The sequence below is a fragment of the Piliocolobus tephrosceles genome, chromosome 6 (genome assembly GCF_002776525.5).
Source record: "Piliocolobus tephrosceles isolate RC106 chromosome 6, ASM277652v3, whole genome shotgun sequence".
NCBI lineage: Eukaryota > Metazoa > Chordata > Mammalia > Primates > Cercopithecidae > Piliocolobus > Piliocolobus tephrosceles.
Window position 1 is genome coordinate 87,445,628 of NC_045439.1, and position 22,976 is coordinate 87,468,603.

Genomic DNA, 22,976 nt, shown 5'->3' on the forward strand with positions numbered 1-22,976 from the left:
CACACACACACACACACACACACACACACACACACACACACACACACTCTGTGCTCACTTAAAATTTATTACCACAAATCTCAAATGGGGATTTAACACTGTCAGATATAGAATCCAACCAGTTCTTTCTATATATTTACCTTTCCATTTTGAGATAAGAGTTTCACCAATCTTCTAGTCTTCTCAAATCTCCAACATCCCTTCCCCAGGTCACTTGCTACTTAGCCTCATATTTCAGTGGGAAAATAGATCCAACCAGATGAATTTCATCTCATGTTCCCACAAATTCTACCAACCTAACTGTATCTACTCTCACACACATTGCCTTTTCTCTCTTTACAATGGAAGAAGTGTTCATGTTTTTCTTTAAGGACAACCTTTCTACTTGTGGCCAGGATCTCATCCACTTGTAACTTCTCAAGGAACGTTCTTGAAATATCTTTCTTCTCTCTCTTTTTGTTTTGTTTTATTTTAAGATGGAGTCTTGCTCTTGTCACCCAGAGCTGGAGTGCAATGGTGTGATCTCTGCTAACTGCAACCTCTGCCTCCTGGGTTCAAGTGATTCTCCTGCCTGAGCCTCCTGAGAAGCTGGGGTAACAGGCACCTGCCACCACGCCCAGCTAATTTTTTGTATTTTTAGTAGAGACGAGGTTTTACATTGTTGGCCAGGCTGGTCTTGGACTCCTGACCTCAAGTGATCCACCCGCCTCAGCCTCCCAAAGTGCTGGGATTACAGGTGTGAGCCACTGTGCCAGGTCCTTTTTTTCTCTTTTGCATCACCAGTTTCTCCATTCCAGATAATTCCCACCAGTGTATGAATGTGCCATAATCCCATTCATCTTAAAAAACAAAATAACTTTCCCTTGTACTCAGGTTTCCCTCTAGGTACCACTGCATTTCTCCATTACCTTCGAAAGCAAAACTCCTTAAAAAGAGTGCCCTTCACTTTCTCCCTTCCATTTTCTCCTCAATCCACTTAGCTCAGGTTTTTGTTCCCATCAGTTCACCAAAACTCTGCTAATTAAGGTGTCCAAACACTGTATTTCCCCTAAGGCCACTGGCCAATTCTCTGTTCTCACTTTATCAAACCTTTTATCATCATTTCATATAGTTGATCACTCCATCCTTCCTGGAATATTTCCTTCTCTAGCTTCAGGGTTATCATACTTTTCTGGTTTTCTTTCCAACTCATTGGCCAGCTCCTTCTTAGCCTGTTTCATTGGCTTCTTCAGTACTAGATTTCTCAATGTTGGAGTGACCAGAAATATCCCTTATCTCCCTTTTCCCGTCTTTATCCATTCTCTTGCCCTAGGGGTTTTATCCAATCCTGCCTGTATATCATCTAATTTATGTTTTATTACTCCCAAATTTTATTTCCGGTCCATTTCTCTCTTTTGAACTCTAGTATTTTTTATATAACCGTCTTCTTGACAGCTCCACTTGGACATCACACTCAACAACAGTTCCTTCTTATAATTATTAGTTAATTCAGTTTTTACCATTCCTTATTACAATTTGAATAAAACATATTTATTAAAACTTTTTTTTTTTTTGAAAGATATAGGGTCTCACTTTGTTGCCCAGGCTGAAGGGCAGTAGCATGATCATAGCCCCCTTGTGCTTCAAATTGCTGGGCTTGAGTGATCCTCCCACCTCAGTCTCCCAAGTAGCTGTGACTATAGGTGGGTGTCATTGTACCTGGCTAATTTTTAAATTTTTTGTAGAGATGGGGTCTTGCCAACTGGCCCTGGCTTGTCTTGAACTCATAGACTTGAGTGACTCTCCCACCTCAGGCCCCTCAAAGTGCTGAGATTACAGGCGTAAGCCACCGTGCCCGGACAGCATTCACATTTATTAGTGTAAACTTATAGTGTTCTTATAATTTTATAAATGTCTGTATTTTTAGCTGTGCTTCCTTTTTTAATTACCAATATCAATTAATATATTTTCTTTCTTTTTCAGACTTGCCAAGATTTATCTATTTTATTTATCTTCTAATGAACATTGCTGTTGGATTTCTGCATTCATCCTTATTAATTTGGTCCTTTATTTTCTTTGAATTATTTTATCATTCTTTTTAAAAATCTTTAATTGTTTACTTATTTAGGCAAATAACTTAATTTTTATAAAATAAAGCATGCTTCCCTGAAAAATGTTAAGAAATACATAAAAGCACAAAATAGTAAAAGGAATAAACCAACCAATGTCCCATTACCCAGAAAGAAAAGGTGTTAACATTAGTGGAGTACCATTCCACACATCTCTCTAAGTATATATAGAAATGAATGGATGAACACACAGAATTGGAGAGATACTGAGATTACAGAACATTTTTTTAGTTTAAAATTTAAACATCTCTTAAATTTAATTTTTAAAAAATTTGTGCAAGATCATAGCTCACTGCAGCCTTGAATTCCTGGGCTCAAGAGATCCTCCTGCTTCATCCTCCTGAGTAGCTAGGACTACAGGTATGGACCACCATGTCCAGCTAATTTAGAGACAGGGTCTTGCTCTGTTGCCCAGGCTGGTCCTGAATTCTTGGCCTCAAGAGATCCAATCCTCCCTTGAGGACTGGATCAAGGGGCAGTTTCTCCCATGCTATTCTCATGATAGTGACTGAGTTCTCATAAGATCTGATGATTTTATAAGCATCTGGCATTTCCCTTGCTTGTAATTTCTCTCTCCTGCCACCTTGTGAAGAAGGTGCCTTGCTTCCCCTTCACCTTCCACCATGATTTTAAGTTTCCTGCAGCCTTCCCAGCCATGTGGAACTATGAGTAAATTAAGCCTCTTTCCTTTATATATTACCCAGTCTCAGGTATTTCCTTACAGCAATGTGAAAACTGACTAATACAATAAATTGGTACCAAGGTCATGGGGGACTGCTGTAAAGATATCTGAAAATGTGGAAGTGACTTTGGAACTGGGTAACAAGCAGAGGTTGGAACAGTTTGGAGGGCTCAGAAGAAGACAGGAAGATGTGGGAAAGTTTGGAACTTCCTAGAGACTTGTTAAATGGTTTTGACCAAAATGCTGATAGTGATATAGACAACTAAGTCCAGGCTGAGGTGGTCTCAGGTAGAGATAGGGCTTGGGAACTGTAGCAAAGCTGACTCTTGAGCATCACGTCTGTCCTAGAGATCTGTGGAACTTCGAACTTGAGAAAGATGATTTAGGGCATCTGGCGGAAGAAATTTCTAAGCAGCAAAGTGTCCAAGAAGAAGCATAGCATAAAGGTTTGGAAAATTTGCAGCCTGAGATGTAATAGGAAAGACAAACCCACTTTCTGGGGAGAAATTCAAGCCAGCTGCAGAAACTTGCATAAGTAATGGATAGCTGAATGTTAATCACCAAGACAGTGGGGAAAATGTCTCCAGGGTACATCAGAGACCTTCATGTCAGCCCCTCTCATCACAGGCCTGGAGGCCGAGGAGGGGAAAATGGTTTTGTGGGCTGGGTCCAAGGCCCCCCTGCTCTATACTATGTTGAGACATGGTGCCCTGTATCCCAGCTGCTTCAGCTCCAGCATGGCTAAAAGGGGCCAACGTACAGCCTGAGCCATTGCTTCAGAGGGTGCAAGCCCCAAGCCTTGGTGGCTTCCATATGGTGTTGAGCCTGTGGGTACACAGAACTCAAGAACTGAGGTTTGGGAACCTCTGCTTAGATTTCAGAGGATGTACAGAAACACCTGGATGTCCAGGCAGAAGTTTGCTGCAGGGGCAGAGTCCTCATGAAGAACCTCTGCTAGGGCAGTGTGGAAAGGAAACGTGGGGTTGGAGTCCCCACTCAGTCCCCACTGGGGCACTACTTAGTGGAGCTGTGAGAAGAGGTCCACCATCCTCCAGACCCCAGAATGGTAGATCCACTGACAGCTTGCACTGTGCACCTGAAGAGTTGCAGACACTCAATGCCAGCCCATGAAAGCAGCAGGGAGGGGGGCTGTACCCTGCAAAGTCACAGAGGCAGAGCTACCCAAGGCCATGGGAGCACACCTCCTGTATCAGTGTGACCTGGATGTGAGACATGGAGTCAAAGGAGATCATTTTGGAACTTTAAGATTTAATAATTGCCCTATAGATTCAGACTTGCATGAGGCCTATAGCCCCTTTGTTTTGGCCAATTTCTCCCACTTGGAATGGGTATATTTACCCAATGCCTGTTCCCTCCATTGTATTTTGGAAGGAACTAACTTGTTTTTGACTTTACAGGCTCATAGGCAGATGGAACTTGCCTTGTCTCATGACACTTTGGACTTGGGCTTTTGAGTTAATGCTGGAATAAGTTAAAACTGGGGGACTGTTGGAACGGTATGATTGTCTTTTGAAATGTGAGGACATGAAATTTGGGGGGGGGGGGCAGGGATGGAATGATATGGTTTGGCTGTGTCCCAACCCAAATCTCAACTTAAATTGTAGTTCCCACAATCCCCATGTATCACACGAGGGACCTGGTGGGAAGTGATGGGATCATCAGGGCAATTTCCCCCATACTGTTCTCGTGATAGTGAGTGAGTTCTCATGAGGTCTGATGGTTTTATAAGTGGGTCTTCTCCTTTCACTTGGCACTTTTCCTTCCTGCTGCCTTGTGAAGAAGGTGCTTTGCTTCCCCTTCACCTTCTGCTGTAATTAAGTTTCTTGAGGCCTTCCCAACCATGTGGAACTGTAAGTCAATAAATCTCTTTCCTTTATAAATTACTCAGGTGTGAGCCGCTGCACCTGGCTAGAAAATAATTTTTTTAAAAGTGGGCTTATACTATGAATGCAGTTTTTAAAATGAGATTTAATTTTACATGAATTAAACAGAAGAAACAAATAACACTGAAGATATTAATTACTTTTGGATAAATATTTCACTAAAAAAGATTGTAAATCCTAAAAATATTCCTACAAGATAAAGTACAAAAAGTTATAAAAATGATTAAAAATTCAAATTTCTCTAATATTCTAAGAAATGCATTAAAAACTATAAATTTCTTCTGAGTACATTTTGACACCATCCCACAGGTTTTCATATGTAGGGCTCTTGGCATCATACATTTCTAAAATGTTTGTTATTTCCCATTTTTATTTCCCATTTTATTTTATTCCTAAAATTTAAACTTTTTTTTTTCTTTTAAATCTCCAGTTTTACCTTCTATAGTCTGTGAACATGGTGTGTATAATTTTGTTTCTTTTAATATTTGTTTACATTTTCTTGTGTTTTAACATTTGATCAATTTTTGTGAACATTTCCTGTATATCTGAAATGAATGTTTATTTCTACATATCAATTACATTAAGCTCATTCACTGCTCATGTTACATAAATACATGTGTTTATTTTTTTCCACTTTGTTCTGTCAACTTCTGAAAGATGTGTGCTAAAATCTCCCACTATGATCTTGGTTTTTATCAAATTAAAAAATTATTAGCTTTCTTCTCTTTATATCAAAGCTATATTGCTAAGTGAATTAATATTTATAAAACAATTTACCAAGATGATAATGAAATGTATCTTCATTTCTTTTAATTGAATGAGTTTTTGCTTTGAATTCTATTACTATGCCTACATTTTATTTGCCTGATTAATCTTCTTCCTAACCTTGTAGTCTATGTTTTATGTGCTTCTTGTAAACAGCAAACATTTATTCAAACTGATTTGAGAGGCTACCCTTTAATAGGTGAATGCAACCATTCTATATTGCATTTCTATTTCTCATGTTTTCTTATAGCTTCTATATTTTCTATATATTACCTTTACTGAATTTTCTATGTTCCATTTTTCTTTCTCCCTAATGGTTTTTGAACTTTATAGTTTCTTTTCATCTAGTAATTATGCTTATCATGAGTATTGCATGTCTAAAAAAATGTCAGTTTTATAATTTGGACAGGTATTGAACTCTTAAGTACAAAATTATTTTCCCAAAGAATTTTGAAAGATACTATCCCACTATTTTTTTGCATCCAGCATTGGTAATTATAGGATTATTTCTGGTTACTACTCTATCTATCCTCAGTGTCTCTCAACTCGCCTTTTTTTTCTTCCTAATTGTTTGTCCTTTCTTTTGAATTGTTAACTTCAAAAAGCTCTAAAGTTTTCTTTTTTGATGAATGCAGTGTCCTCCTCTATGTCTCTGATGACAGTAATTATATTTATTCTAAAGTCTTGTTTTGCTTCCTTTATTAACTCATCCCTTGGGCATTAGTTCTTCCATTTGTATAGTTTGGTACTCTTCTTCATGATATTAGTTATATTAGTTTTCTTCAAACATTTCATGATTCTGGGTTGTGACCCTATCTTTGTTTGGACTTTAGAAATACCCTGTTAGTCTGTGACTGCTGTATGTGATTACAGCAGCATGAGTCGGGGGAGAAAGATGTGCCACTAGGTAGTTAAAATGGATAGTGTTCTAGGGGTTTCCTATCCTTTCTGGATATTGACAACATTGGAAGTACTCCCGTGGCTTTTAAAGCACCCAGATTTCCTGTTTTTGCACGTCAGACACCAAGAAAAACTGTAAAGGTAGGGAGAGGTAGTTCTACATGTCTGTTTGTCCAGGAGGCTAGACATAAAGCATCCCCAAATAGCCATTCATACCTTTTGCAGTATTCCAATCCTATACACATTTTAGATTATAGTTCTTATCTGTATTCCAGTGCCATTTATCAAGGGCTCTCCATGGTTTTTGGCACGTTTTGCTGTTTCCTATCACAGTTGTATTTAAGTGGTACTATATATTCTTTATAGAGGGAGAGGAGGATTATTTTTAGGAATGTGTAGTAGCAAAGGGAGGCTGCAGCATGTTCTCAATGTACCATCTTGTACTGAAGTTTCAAATAGATATGTTTTGGCAGAGATAAATGGACAATATTGTACATACTTTTAAGGGAAAATGTGCTTTTTTACTATACTTTCCCTTCTACTGAAGTATGATCTCATAATAGTAAGCAGGGGGTGTTTATCCAGTAGTTTCTAACTCTAGATGCACATTACTATCCTGAGAAGCTGCTCAAACGTTAAAGTGTAACCCCAGAAATTCTATTTTAATTGAACAAGGGTGAGAAACACTGGTACAGCAGAAGAATAACTGCAGGTTAGGGAACAGACTAATTTGAGTTCAAACCACCACTTACTAAATTGTGAGACTTTAGGCAAAACAACTTTTTGAGCCTTGGTTTCTTCAGCTGTAAACTGGGTTTATAAAATTGTGGTGAGGACTAGAGATAATATAAGAAGAGAGACTAGTATCATGCATGGTAAATAGCATATGCTTATTAAATGTTAGCTCTCCTAATGCTATGTATAAGTAAGTACATGAAAAACATGGCATAAAGGAAGATCAAGTGAAACAGGACATCCCTTCATACATCAAAATCTTACAGTGACTAAAATTTAATTCCAAATGTTACAGGAGCTGACAATCACTACCAGATTTACAAACTGAGCACGATTATGGGATTTACAGAGTATTTCCGTCACATATTACCATACCTCCTGGGCTCTTTTAACATTCTCCTTTCAATGCATCTTTCAAAGACCACTCTCTAGGAAATCACACGATTGCTCAATTCTACATTTCCAAATTTGAGAGAGTAAAATCTGTCAATAATAATGGCAACCTAATTATATGTTGCTGTTTGTATTTTTTCAAATACTATGAAAAATAGATGAGCACTTTTAAGTTGCAGGAAGTAAGAATAACTAGAAAGCTGTGGATCCCAGGAATTAAAGAAACTTTAGTGTCTTCCAGGCAGGAAACAGTCCAAACCTAATTACAACCAGCTGGAGACAGCTCCAATTTCAGGAACGCTTAGATACTAGCAAAACACAGTGATGCCCATTTGCTGACAAGTAAATGTTCATATCTTTATCATCTGTGTCATTCAGAAACATTCATATGCCACTTGGCAAAACAACTTCTTAATAGGTAATATTCATTGAATTCTTAAAAAAGTTTTAATTCATTTCCAAATACAACTATAATACTTCACTATTTCAACATTTGAGAAAAATTATTTTCTCTTGTTTCTTTACAAATGTTTGGTTTGGTGGGGTGTGTTGGCTCACACCTGTAATCCCAGCCCTTTGGGAGCCCAAGGTGGGAGGATCATTTGAGCCCAGGAGTTCAAGACGAGCCTGGGCAACATAGGAAGTCCGTCTCTACAAAAAATAAAAAAAATGAACCTGGTGTAGTGGCTTGTGTCTTTAGTCCCAGCTACTTGGGAGGCTGAGGTGGGAGGGTCTGCTTGAGCCCAGGAGGTTGAGGGTGCCCATAAGTCTGGGCAATAGAGTAAGACCCTGTCTCAAGAAAAAAAGGTTGTGTTCATAAATTATTAATAATCATATACATTAAACAATACAGCCTCAGTTTTAAAAACTTTATTGTAAAAGTAAATCCACGGGTGTAATCACAGTAAAACTGACAACACCACCTTTATTTAGACTTAAACTAAACCTTAAGGGGGCCCAACTCTGGCTGAATTCAATATATATTAACATGGTAAGTCTGACACTAATCCTCAAAAACAAATTCTGTGGCCAATAAGCACATGGAAGAGTATTCAATGTCATTATTTTTCAGTGACATGCAAATTAAAATTTCAATTCTGAACAGTTTATTCCAGAAGACGAAGATATACTTCCCGTTCATTTTATGAGATCTGCTTTATCATGATGCTAAAATCAGGCAAAATGTTTGGTATAATTTGTTTGGCAGAAAAAAAAATTTTAAAAAGGCAAAACAGTACTAAAAAAATCAATAAAAACTATACACCAATATATCTCATAAACATAAACACAAACATCTCAACAAAATATTCCCATTGTATGTAAAAAACATAATGCATCACAACCAAGTGGGGTTCATCCTGGGAGTATAAGGAAAGTTCAAAATTTTTAAAAAAATCTGTAAATGTAAACCACTACATTAACAGCTCAAAAAATAAAATCCATATGATCATATCAATTGATATAGAAAATTTGACAGAATCCAACAGCCATTCATAATGAAAACTCTCAGCAAACTTGAAATAGAAGGGAACTTCAACATAAAGGGCACCTACAAAAAAACTACAGCTAACATCATATTTAATAGTGAGAGTGACTACTTCCTCCTGAAGAGGGTGCAAGACAAGAATGCCTATACTATCATCATTCCTCTTCTACATATCCTGAAAGTTTTAGTGCAACAGACAAGAAAAAGAAGTAAAACGCATATATTGGAAAGGAAAAAATAAAACTATACCTATTTGCATATGACACGACGATGTATGTGAAAAATCCCAAGGAATCTACAAAAAACTTAGAATTAATAAGTATTTTAAGATTGCAGGATACATGGTCAACATAGGAAATTATATTTCTATGTTGTCAATTATATTTCTATATACAAGCAATGTACTAATAGGAACCAAAATTTTAAAAAATAACTTTCAGGCCGGGCGTGGTGGCTCAAGCCTGTAATCCCAGCACTTTGGGAGGCCGAGACGGGTGGATCACGAGGTCAGGAGATCGAGACCATCCTGGCTAACACGGTGAAACCCCATCTCTACTAAAAAATACAAAAAAACTAGCCGGGCGAGGTGGCGGGCGCCTGCAGTCCTAGCTACTTGGGAGGCTGAGGCAGGAGAATGGCGTGAACCCGGTAGGCGGAGCTTGCAGTCAGCTGAGATCTGGCCACTGCACTCCAGCCTGGGCGACAGAGCGAGACTCCGTTTCAAAAAAAAAAAAAAAATATTACTTTCAGATCAGCTCCAAATAAAGAAAATTTTTAAAGAAATCCTTGGGTATAAATCTAAGAAAGCCAATAATAGGAGGGGTATGTTGAGAACTATAAAATGCTAATAAAACAAATCGAAGACCAAAATAAATGGAGACATAGACTAGGTTCAACTGGAAGACCCAACATAATAAAGATGTCAATTTTCTTCAAACTAATCTGTACATTTAATACTATTCCAATCAAACTCCCGCTTTTTTCATTGAATAATATATAACAAATATTTTTCCACATCAATATTTTTCTATAATATCATTTCAAATAGCTACACACTCAATTTCTGGATTTATCTTAACATTAATTACCCAATCCTTCGAACTTGATGCTGAATTCTAGTATTTACAGTATGTTCCATATTTCTCTATTATAAACAGGGTTTAGTAAATATTCTCCTAATTCAATATTTGCACACATCTTTATTTCCTTAAGGTAAATTGTTAGAAGTACAATTATTGGATCAAACAGTACACACACAAACACACATATATTTATGCATGTGTGTGTGTGTATATATATATTTAAAGTTTTGATAATACATGTTGTTAAAACGCCCTCTAGAAAGGTCTTTCACCTTTTAAATTTTGACTTAAAACTTAACTCCTCTGAAAAGCCTTCTCCAATTAGCCTTTTCCCGCCAATCTCTATTTGGTCTCATTAAATTACGGTGCACTATTTAAACAATTACTGCTTTAATAAGACATTAAGCCTCTAGGCTATCTGCTCAAAGTCCATGCCTTTGAGGAAATGTAACAGGAGAAAATACACAGGATGATAAACTGATGGGCTATGAAATCGCTAACAAAGGTGGCAAGAAAGGATAAAGAATTGGAGTTAAGAGGGTATCACTTTTTTTTTCCACGAAAGGGGTCTATTCTAACTGTTTTTAGATTTTCCTATTTTCAGTTTGTGTCCATTAAAAGGCAGTAGTTGCAGGTATGGTTTGCATTTTCTATATTATCTTTGGAATCAGTTACTAAAAAAAGTTCAAGCTATGGAAAATTTGTCAAATTCTCCATATCCTCAAAATCCATTTACGCTTTCTCTAGCTTTCTATCATGCCTCACTTATAACACATGAAATCGAAGTCAACTGATGTCTTCCAACAGGAAAGTATAACAATCATTCAGAAACACTGCCTACTGTGCCTTACTCTACTTATGAAATGAAATCATATATATTAAATAAGAAGAAACTACCAAACTATGCATATTCAGCATTTGACATCACTCACAATTAGCTTGTACCAATTAACCAGGCCCAACATGGTGAATATGTTTCAATTAAGAAAAATTAATTACCTCTGTTAATTATGAAAGTCACAATGGGATTGTGCTGCTATCTTTTAGGAATTATTTGCTGAGAAATGCTTTCCCTAGTTTATTTCTATGCTTCCAGTATATCATTTTAAAACATGGCAGCCAGTGTATTGCTAGATTCTTGCAAATATTAAGCAAATACACTAAAGCAGGAGCATATTTTACATAACCATGTGTCAGACTAAACTTGAGCCAAGAATGAGAATGAATGCAACTCATATCTGATTTATATTTGACAAATACAGAGATATCATAAGCTCCTGTTTTGAATGCCTACATGTTGTTTCCATGGCAACTGCATAAACATTTTCCTCATAAAACACAGCCATCTTCATTCTTTACATCCCATTATTTATTTCTTTCCACTCTCAGGAAAAAGCTTAATTTATTCCCCAAGAAAAATCGATCAATGATTTTCTTAATCAGCAGCATTTGAAGAGTAGGTGGCACAGTTATTTTTATGGAAAAACAATTTCCACCAACGCTCTTGCTATGTGATAGAAGGCCGAGGGAAAATAAAAGTAGTTCTTGCTTTAAGGAAAGTGTGAGTACAAGCTGCAATGAATAATCTTTCAAAGAGAGATGAGAATGTGTACCAGAAACCCACAGATGGGCTAGGTATGGTGGCTTACACCTGTAATCCCAGCACTTTGGGAGGCTGAGGCGGGCAGATCACCTGGGGTCAGGAGTTCTAGACCAGCCTTACCAACATGGAGAAACTCATCTCTATTAAAAATACAAAATTAGCCGGGCGTGGTGGCGCATGCCTGTAATCCCAGCTACTTGGGAGGCTGAGGCAGGAGAATTGCTTGCACTTGGGAGGCGGGGGTTGCAGTGAGCTGAGATCACGCCACTGCACTCCAGCCTAGGCAACAAAAGCAAAACTCTTTCTCAAAACAAAACAAAACAAAGAAAAAGAAAAAGAAACCCACAGATGGTTGGCAAAAGTAATCACATTCAACTCTTACTTCTCTGTGTAGAATATGATGACGACTCCTTTATGAAAAAAATTATCTTTCATTCCTACAGAGTTTGGTAGTCTTTAAAAAAATGCCTTTGCTGTGTGATAGAGACTGTATGGAATGGCTAGCAACTACAGGCAAGAGAAAGACGAGCCCACTTTAAAGTAGATCAAATGACAGCAAAAGGAGGATAAAAAGAAACTTTGTCTATTCTTTGAGACTGAGGTAATTATCACAGATTTCAGTGGCAGCAGATGGAAGATATCCCATATTGGAGTTTAGCTATCAAATTAACAACAATTTCTCAAAGTCCTCAAAGGAACAGTGGATCTATTGACATTTTTCAGTGCTCAGAATACTCCAGCCTTTAGTTCCCTTCTGCACTTGGAGCTCATTGGGCTAGCTAGGGAAGCCAATAGGGATGAGTATAGGTATTTACTGCCCTTTCCTCTGGGCTCTCCTGGTCCAACTATAATAACATTTATCAGTGTTTTGTTATTACTTATATATGATTTCCTCAAGGGACTTTTTTTTTTCTTTTTTTCTTTTTTTTTTGAGACGGACTCTTGCTCTGTTACCTAGGCTGGACTGCAGTGGCACAATCTCGGCTCACTGCAGCCTCCACCTCCTGGGTTCAAGCAGTTCTTGTGCCTCAGCCTCCCAAGTAGCTGGGACTATAGGCATGCACCACCACACCCAGCTAATTTTTGTATTTTTAGTAGAGGCAGGGTTTCACCATGTTGGCCAGGCTGGTCTCAAAACTCCTGACCTCAAGTGATCCACCTGCCTTAGCCTCAGGTGTGAGCCATCATACCCGCCTCAAAGGACCTATATAACATCCTCCCAGTCTAACACAATGTTCTGTGAATTGTAATGTGCTTAATAAGCAAGTGGAATAAAAGAAAACATAATGTATACATATTTTCTACAATACATAATGCCCCTCAGTCAAAACACTGAACTGTCTTCCAATAATTCCCCCTACCACTTCAATGTTTCGATTCTCTTCACAGTCTTATTTCTTCCCCACTTGTACAAAGTGAATCTCTTAATAATCTACTCTTTTTCATTTATTTCCAAGGCTTATGTCAGGTATAGGCCAAGTATCTTTTGTATCTTTTTGTTTTTGGTCTTAAATGGATGCCTATTACCTGGGCATGGTGGCACATGCCTACCATCCCAGCTACTTTAGAGGCTGAGGTGGGAGGATCACCTGAGCCCAGGAAGTCAAGGTTGCAGTGAACCATGATCATGCCACTGTACTCTAGCCTAGGCAATAGAGCAAGACTCTGTCTCAAACAATTAAAAAAAAAAAAAAAAAGGATGTCTAACTGTTCTTGTACCATTTGTTGAAAAAAAACTCATCTTTTTGGCCAGGCACGGTGGCTCATGCCTGTAATCCCAGCACTTCGGGAGGCCAAGACGGGCGGATTGCCTGAGGTCAGGAGTTCAAGACTAGCCTGGCCAACATGGTGAAACCCTGTCTCTACTAAAAATACAAAATAATTAGCCAGGCATGGTGGCATACACCTGTAGTTCCAGTTACTTGGGAAGCTGAGGCAGGAGAATCACTTGAACCCGGGAGGCAGAGGCTGCAGTGAGCCAAGATTTTACCACTGCACTCCAGCCTGGCTTGGGCAACAGAGTGAGACTCCGTCTCAAAAGAAAGGAAAAAAGAAAAAATTCATCTTTTTTCATTAGATTACCTCTGCATCTTTGTTAAAAAACCATTGAATGTGTGTGTGTCTACTTCTGGACTATCTATTCTGTTTTACAGATCTCTTTATCCTTTTAATGACAATATACTGCTCAAGTACTGCAGTTTGATTAGTAAGTCTTAAACCAGGTAGTGTGAGTCTTCCTACTTTGTTTCTATTCAGAATTGTTTTTGGGTTTCTAGTTCCTTTACCTTTCCAAAAAATTTTTAGAATCAGTCTGTTGACTCCTATAGGACCTCCAGCCTGGGTGGCAGAGTAAGACTTTGTCACAAACCAAAAAACAATTCCAATATTGACTCTTCCAATAGTTGAGCACAATATCTCTTTATTGGGATTTTCTTTGATTATTTTCATGAGTGCTTTGTAGATTATCAGCACAGATGTTGCACATTAAAAAACATTTGTATCTATGTATTTGTGTTTCATGGTGCTATTGTAAATTTTATAATTTCAATGTCCATTTACTAATTAATAGTGTATAGAAGGACCAGGCATGGTGACTCACGCCTGTAATCCCAGCAATTTGGGAGGCCGAGGTGGGCGGATCACGAGGTCAGGAGTTCGAGACCAGCCTGGCCAACATAGTGAAACCTGTCTCTACTAAAAATAAAAAAAAAATTAGCTAGGCATGGTGGTGGGCGCCTGCAATCCCAGCTACTCGAAAGGCTGAGGTTTGAGAATTGCTTGAACATGGGAGGCAGAGGTTGCAGTGAGCCGAGATCACACCAGTGAACTTCAGCCTGGGTGACAGTGCGAGACTCTGTCTCAAAAAAACATAGTGTATAGAAATATGATAGATTTTTATATAATGATTTTGAATCCTGTGACTTTACTAATTCACAACTTATCATTAGTTCCAGTAGACTTTTTGGTAGATTCTCCGGGATTCTGTGCATAGAAAATGATTTCATTTGCAAGTACTGAGAGCTTACTTCTTCCTCTTCAATCTGCATTCCTTTGATTTCTTTCCTTTTTTTTTTTATTTCTTTTATTGCTTTACTGAACTTGATATGACTACCTTGTCTTGTTCCCAATTTTAGGAAGAAAGCATTCACTTTTTCACCATTAAGTGTTACATCAGCTGTATGATAGTTCTCTTTGCCCTTTACCAGGCTGAGGAAATTCCTTCAATTCCTAGTTTGCTGAGATTTTTAATTATGAATTAATGCAGTATCTAACCACTGAGTAATCATATGGGTTTTTAAAATTTTTTCTTTTTTTTTTTTTTTTTTTGAGACAGTCTCACTCTATCGCCCAGGCTGGAGTGCAGTGGCACAACCTCCACCTCCTGGGTTCAAGAGATTCTTGGGCCTCAGCATGCCCCAGAGTAGCTGGTATTACAGGTGTGTGCCACCGCACCTGGCTAAGTTTTTTATTTGTTTTTTTCAGTAGAGACAGGATTTCACCACGTTGGCCAGGCTGGTCTCAAACTCCTAACCTGAAATGATCCCCCCTTCTTAGCCTCCCATTCTTTTAATGTCTTGATATGGTGAATTGCATTGATTCATTCTGAAGATTAAAACAACCTTGAATTTTTGGGGATAAAACTTACTTTCATAATGCATTATCATTTTTACATGTTGCAGGTTTTGATTTGCCAATATTTTCTAGAAGATTTTTTGTCCATGCCTGTAGTTTTCTTTCTTGTAATCTATTTGACTTATTTTGATATCACAATACTACTGATTTAATAAAATGAGTTGGGAAGTGTTAAACCTTGTTTTATTTCCTGGCATAATTTGTGTAGAACTGATATTATTAAATATTTCCTTGGTAGTATTAAATTTTTTTTTTTTTTTTGGTAGAGATGGGGTTCTTGCTATGCTGCCCAGGCTGGTCTCAAACTCTTGGCAAGTGATCCTCTCACCTTGGCTTCTCATAGTGCTGGGATTACAGGTGTGAACCACCGCACCTGGCCAATCTATTATTTTCTCAAATGAGCTTTGGTAGTTATGCAGTCAGACAAGCTTAGCTGTACCTCTAAATAGTCATTTGATATTGGACAATTTACTTAACTTTGAGAATGATTTCCTCATATATAAAATGGAAACATTAATAACAAGACCTACTGTCAAGCAGATTTGTAAGGTTTAAAGATAATCCGTATTCCGTTGAATGAATGTTTGTGTCCTCCTCAAAATTCTTATGTTGAAACCTAATCCCCAATGTGTTGTCATTTTGAGATGGAGCCTTTGGCAGGTGATTATATCATGAGGCCAGAGACCTCATGCATGGGATTAGTAAGAATCTTTATAAAAGAGACTCCAGAGAGCTCACTTGCCCCTTCTGCCATGTGAGGACACAGTGAAAAGACACCATTTATGAACCATAAAGTAGATGCACTTACCAGATACTAAATAAGCTGGTACTTTGGGACTCCCCAGCCTTCAGAACCGTGAGAAATACATTTCTGTCGTTTTCAAGCTACCCAGTTTAGGCCCAATGGACTAAGCATATTAAAAACTAATCCCAATGTTTCATATATAGTAAGCACTCAGTACACATTACTACTATATGTTATGTTATGTTATGTTATGTTATGTTATGTTATGTTATGTTATGTTATGTTATTTTTGAGATGGAGTCTCACTCAGTCACCCAGGCTGGAGTGCAGTGTCACAATCTTGGCTCACTGCAACCTCTGCTTCCTGGGTTCAAGCGATTCTCCTGCCTCAGCCTCCCAAGTAGCTGGGATTACAGGCACGCGCCACCACACCCGGCTAATTTTTGTTTTGTTTGCTTGTTTTTTGTTTTTTAAAGACAGAGTCTCACTCTGTTGCCCAGACTGGAGTGCAGTGGTGTAATCTCAGCTCACTGCAAGCTCCGCCTCCTGGGTTCACGCCATTCTCCTGCCTCAGCCTCCCGAGTAGCTGGGACTACAGTTATCTGCCACCATGCCTGGCTAATTTTTTTGTATTTTTAGTAGAGATGGGGTTTCACTGTGTTAGCCAGGATGGCCTCGATCTCCTGACCTCATGATCCGCTCACCTTGGCCTCCCAAAGTGCTGGGATTACAGGCGTGAGCCACCATGCCCTGTCCAAGATATTTTAAATCAAGGTTAATGTTAGTACAGGGAAGAATAATTAGAACATTCATTCTTTGGTATATAATTTCTCCTGCCTTATACTTATCAACATGAAACAGGTTCTGCATTCCTTAGAATCATTAGAACTAGTACATGATGCTATTTGATTGACTTTTCACATCTCCTGCATTTCAAAGCAAGAAACTAGTTTCAGTCCATCATACCCATTCACTATCAAGACATAGTGACTCAAGCAAACAAATGATTATCTCTCAAAATCAAATTAATAGAAATCCAATGAGTAAGAGTTATAATTGTTCACTAGGATTTCATTTAAAAATTGGAAATATTTGAATCTTTACAAAACATGCATTGAAATAATTCTGGCCTAAGACTAAGAGGATCTAAGAATGATAAAGAATCTTAAGCCTTCATATAATTGCTTTCTACTCTACTTGAAATCAAATAGTATTTTCAATTTCACAAGAAGAAAAAATCTTATAATCCCTTAAAATTTCCCTCTCCTTTACTATTCTGGATTCTTTTCCATTTTATAACTCCCAATTATTTCAAGATGATTTTCAAAAGGTAGAAAGAAAGAGAGGCAAAAGAGTAAATAAAGACTGTATTAAAATAAGATATGTAGAGACTAGATGTCAAGTAAGGAAAACAAAACATGAAATAAAGTTCAAAAATAACACCAAAACACCCTTTGTATATTGAATAGGAACTACTACCTATGTTACTTGATTATTTCTACGAAATGAAAAAGTAATTGTTGAAGGATGAGAGGTAGGAGGCGGGACTTGACTCCAGAGGTGGGGCTCAGACACTGGACAAGATAGAGGACTAGCTAAAATGGTGATGTCAGGGGGAACAGCAGCCTTCAATCATGCCATGTGAATTTACTGTTGCCATGGCAACACCCAGAAGTTACTGCCTCTTTCCATGGCAATGACCCAATGATTATTACCCTTTCCCTAGAAATTTCTGCATAAATCATCCCTTAATCTCCATGCAGTTAAAAGAATGTATAAATATGACTGCAAAACTGTCCTGAGCTGCAAAAGTACCCCTGCTCTGCAGGAGCAGTCAAAGAGCTGTGATACCATCGGAGCTGTAACACTGCCTGTTCAATAAAGCTGTTTTTTTCTACCTCTGGCTTGCCCTTTAATTTGCCTTCACAAAGCCAAGTTCCCTCATGGGTTAAGCTCTGCTTTGGGGCTCATCTGCCCTGCATCAGATGGACTGACAAATATACTAGTATTTTCCATATTCTTTCTCAAATAATCTTACATTTCTAAATTAAGTTTATAACTAGGAAAAAAAAAACTCTTGTGAGCAAACATTAAGGACCAAAGTCTGATTACACTAAGTAAGTTATAAAATTTTAAGCTTTACTATAGTTTGGCATGTAAGTTAAACATTTAAACTTAGAAAGAAATTCTTTCCAGTCATCTAAAATTCTTGGTGGAAATGTAACATGTTAGGAGAATTCTGCTTACCGTTTAAATCTGAAACACTTCATTCATTCTGGTGACAAAGATGGTTTTAGCAGTTGGCATAACATTCTTTCCAAATTTCAAGGTGCTTTGGGTCTTTCCAAGATGAATGTCCTTTCTTCCTTGCCTCTCATTCCTTAGTTTCTGAAGACAGCAATGTTAACTGCAAGAGAAAAAAAATAGAGCAAAACAGGAGAGTAATATAGTTTCAAATATATTGGACATCTTTTCTTAGATATTCCTAATATCATCCTCACTCAACAGTTATAATTCATCTAATTCATTTAAGAAATATCTTCTTTACTTAGGTGGAGATATGCATAGAACCTCACACACTCAAGACCTCCCCATGGCATACCAAAGTATCAGTAACTTACAAGAACCGAAAGAGCACTGATGCACTTGAGATTTTCTAAGTCTTCATTTGATTGTTTTTGTAGAGACTTATTCTACTAGAAGTTTATGAATATTAATTGAATGACAAGTCATTAAACTCGAATGTTATAAAAATATGATTCTAAGGGCCACAATGTCCAACTTCGGTATAACCTTTCTAAAATATTGAAAGCAGATATCTCCAAATGTAAATACTTCACTAGCCACTTTGCAGTTTTAGTTTAGGCTCAAGTACGATTTTTAATTTGGTTTTTAAAAATATCACCCAAAATTAAATACATGTCCACTTATTTCTGATTCTTGGGCATCCATTTTATGCATGTTCAAAACTGACCCAACCCCTAATTCACTATAACACCAAACACAAGGAAAATAACTGAGTTACTGTACACTATATACAAGAGGATGTATATAGATTATATGCAAACACCACATTTTATATAAATAACCTGAGCATCTATGAATTTTGGTATGCATGGGGGGTGGTCCTGGAGCCAATTTCCTGAGGACACACCAAGGATGACTGTAATTCTATTTATTATAATATTCTTTTGCTAGTGTGATCATGTATTATACTTCTACATATATTACAAAACCTCATAATGATACTATTCAACTTTTGTTTTAAAAAGTCAGCTTTTTTTAAAAGAAAGTGACAGAGGAAAAAAAAAAAAGAAAAGCCATTTGTATTTATCACTCTTGGCAGTATTCATTTCTTCCTGTAGAACTGAGTTTCCATCTGGTATCATTGCCTTTCAGCCTTAGAAACTCTTAGTAGTTCTTATACTGTATGTCTATTAACAATAAATATCTAAGTTTTTAAAATCTGAAATTGTCTTACTTTACCTTCATTTTTCAATGATATTTTCATTGGATATTGCATTTTGACTTAAAGTTTTTTTTTTCTTCTTCTTCCTTACAACTCTTTACTGATGTGATTCCATAATTTTTTGTCTTCGATTTTTCTGTCAGCTGTCAGTAATATTATTGCTATCCCGTATTTAATGCTTCTTTTGTTTTCTGGCTATTTTGAAGATTTTCTCTTTATCTTTGAATTTTATTTCTACTTTTTTGAGATGGAGTTTTGTTCTTTTGCCCAGGCTCAGGTGGCACAATACTGGCTCACTGCAACATCCACCCTCCAGGTTGAAGCGATTCTCCTGCTTCAGCTTCCTGAGTAGCTGGGATTATAGGCACCAGCCACCACGTCTGGCTAATTTTTGTATTTTCAGTAGACATGGGGTTTCACCATGTTGGCTAGGCTGGTCTCAAACTCCTGACCTCAGGTGATCCACCTGCCTTGGCCTCCCAAAGTGCTAGAATTTCGGGTGTGAGCCACCAAGCGTGGCCTAACTTTGGACTTTAGTAGTATGACTATTATATGCCTAGATTTGATTTTCTTTGTATTTATTCTACTTGGAGTTTATTGACCTTCATTTTGTGAGTTATATTTTTGACCAATATAGGAAATTTTTAGCTCTTATTTCTTAAAAAAAATTGTTCTGTCCCATATTCTCTCTTCCTCTTGGGGATTCCAATATATACAATATATACTGCTTATTATTTCACAGGTCATTGAGGATATGTTCTTTTTTAAAATTTGTTTCTCTTTATTCTTATTTTTTTATTTTCTAACCAAGTAAGCAGCAATGAGTATTTATTATTTTGTTTGTTTGTTTGTTTAAGAGGCAGGGTCTCACTCTGTCATCCAGGCTGGAGTGCAGTGGCATGATCACAGCTCACTGCATCCTTGACTTCTAGGCTCAAGCAATCCTCCTGCATCAGCCTCTTGAGTAGCTGAGACTACAGTCACATGCCACCACGCTCTGCTAATTCTTACATTTTTTGTAAAAACTGGGTCTCACTACATTGCCTACGCTAGTCCTGAACTCCTGGGCTCAAGCTATCCTCCTGCCTCAGCCTTTCAAAGTACCAGAATGACAGGTGTGAGCCACCACGCCCGCTGGCATACTTTTATTTATGCATCTTTCTAGTCAACCACATATTAATTATATACTTAGGAACTACTGTGTGAAAGGCAGTGTTCTACGTACTAGAGAGACAATAAAAACACAAGATCTCTGCTCTCATAGAGTTTACCTTCTAGGACAGATAGATGGACAAATAATAAACTGATTTCAGAGATATTCAATGTTCTGAAAAAAATAAAATTGAGTGTTACAAAGAGAATGGGAAGGTGAAGATGCTGTTTTAGATAGTATATAAACTCTCTGAGGAGATGATGCCAAGTTGAAATTGAATAAAATGAGCCAGACACACGTAAAGATTTAGGAGTAGAATTTTCCAGATATAAGGCACACATGTCATAAGACAGGTAGAAGTATATAATGCTCTTAGAAAAAATGTTTCTAAATTATCAAAACAATTAATTAACAATTTGTGAGAAGAGATCTTAAATATCATACCATTACCATGCCCAAAATTTAAAAATTGGCCTGATTTTAAACCTATTTACTAATTATTCCTGTGTAATAACAACAATGAAATAACAATCATTTTAAATTGTTAACTTATTTTACTAACAATGGAAATTGTGTTTGGGTTCTGACTTGCCATTTATTCAAAGCTTCTGCCAGTACCAATCTTTATTTTTATTTCATATTTGAAAACAAAAGTTCTTCTCTCCCTGCATTAGAAAAGAAAGAAGTTGCCTTTCTATTTCTTGACAGTGTTACGATGTTTTGGGAAAACATCATGAAGACATGCAAACAAGAAAAGTATTCCCCAAATATGCAGCCACATGCTGCTATGTCACCAACCATTTATGATGCAATAGCAGCACTCACCTAAATTAAACCTAAGCAGTTTCTTCCAAAACTTTCATGGTACTAGATTTTGGCTGCTGGTAAAGAACAACATCAACTATACACCTTAAGGAGGAAGGGAAGAAAATACACTTATGGTTATAAACTATGAAATGCATAATAATTCTTCTAAAATAGGACTTGAATTACCATTATGGATATAGCACCAAACAAAACAGTAGGGCATATATTTCAATCCTGCTTCAGATAGATATTAGAAAACAAATTCTGAGCATTCTAACAGGGGACTGACCAGTACGCTAAAGGACATCAGGTAGAATAAAGAAAATATGCTTTGAAATGTATTTTGTATTCTAACTGGCTAATAGGGTTATGTGAAAGACATTATAGAAACATAGCTAATGCAGAAAAGAGGCTATAGTCTCAAGATTGTGAACTAAGAGGAAAAAAATCCAGGATCTTGTAGGTGGGGACAGCATTAAGTTAAATATGAGGTGAAGGGACTTTCTGTTCATGAGTAACCAGCCAACTTCATCCAAAAATGACTAAATTCAAGATAAAGAACTATGTACTAATTTGGGAACATTAATAAGATAAGCATAATAAAACAAAAATAGGAAGGAAGGAATTTAGCCTTGCATGATTGAAAAATATAAAATGTGCAGGCTTGGTAGTAAGATAAATTAGACACTAGCCTAAATTCCCCAATTGGTTGAAGAAACTCAGACACTATAAATTATTTCAAACCTTTGATACTATATAATCTTCCAAAGCCCTACAGGCTAAAATTTGTGTGATCTTATTTACTTTGCTATTTAACTTAATAGTAGGGAATAGTTTCAGGTAAAAAAACATCACATAGAATGGAAATACAATGGTCTACTAGGAATCTGACAGCTTACTGAGGAGACTTTTAAATCATAAAGTAGCGGTTGTCAAGCCTTTACCCATAGTTCAAATCCATCCTGCCGCCTGCTTATATATGGCTTGCTAGGTAAAAATAATTTTTACGTTTTTAAAGAGTTGAAAAAAATCAAAAGGAGAATATTTTGAGACATAAAAACTAGATGAAATTCAAATTTCATGGTCCATAAATAAAATTTTATCAGAACACAGCCAGCTCATTTGTTTATATATTGTCTACGACTGATTTTTTACCATAAAGGCAGAATTAAGTAGTTGTTACAGGAACTAAATGCCTACAAAGTCCAAAATATACATTATTTGGCCCTTTACAGATAACATTTGCCAAATTTCTAACACAAACTACATTCCACATGGCTATTCTCTAAAATTTTAGACTTCCTATTTTAAAAGACTAGATCAAATGATTTATTTTGGTCCTTACACTCTGATAATGCTATTCCTTCATATTTCTAATGAATGTTAATAATTTTATATTTAAAATTAGCATCTCATAATAGAGACAATTTTTATATTCTCAAGAAATCAATTTTTCTGATTCATAAAATTTATTAAGTGTGATATATCCTTTTCTTCTGATCAGTTTCTGA

At 36.9% G+C, this 22,976-nt stretch overlaps 1 protein-coding gene across 1 annotated transcript in view; it reads right to left on the minus strand.

Moving 5' to 3' along the window:
* The window catches only part of PEAK1 (pseudopodium enriched atypical kinase 1), a 137,103-nt gene extending 118,667 nt beyond the window's left edge, over positions 1-18,436 (minus strand). Inside the window, exon 1 of the mRNA XM_023197636.2 lies at positions 18,284-18,436. The gene's annotated coding sequence lies outside the window, so the exon portion shown is untranslated. The remainder of the gene's footprint in view (positions 1-18,283) is intronic.
* Positions 18,437-22,976: the final 4,540 nt, after the last annotated feature.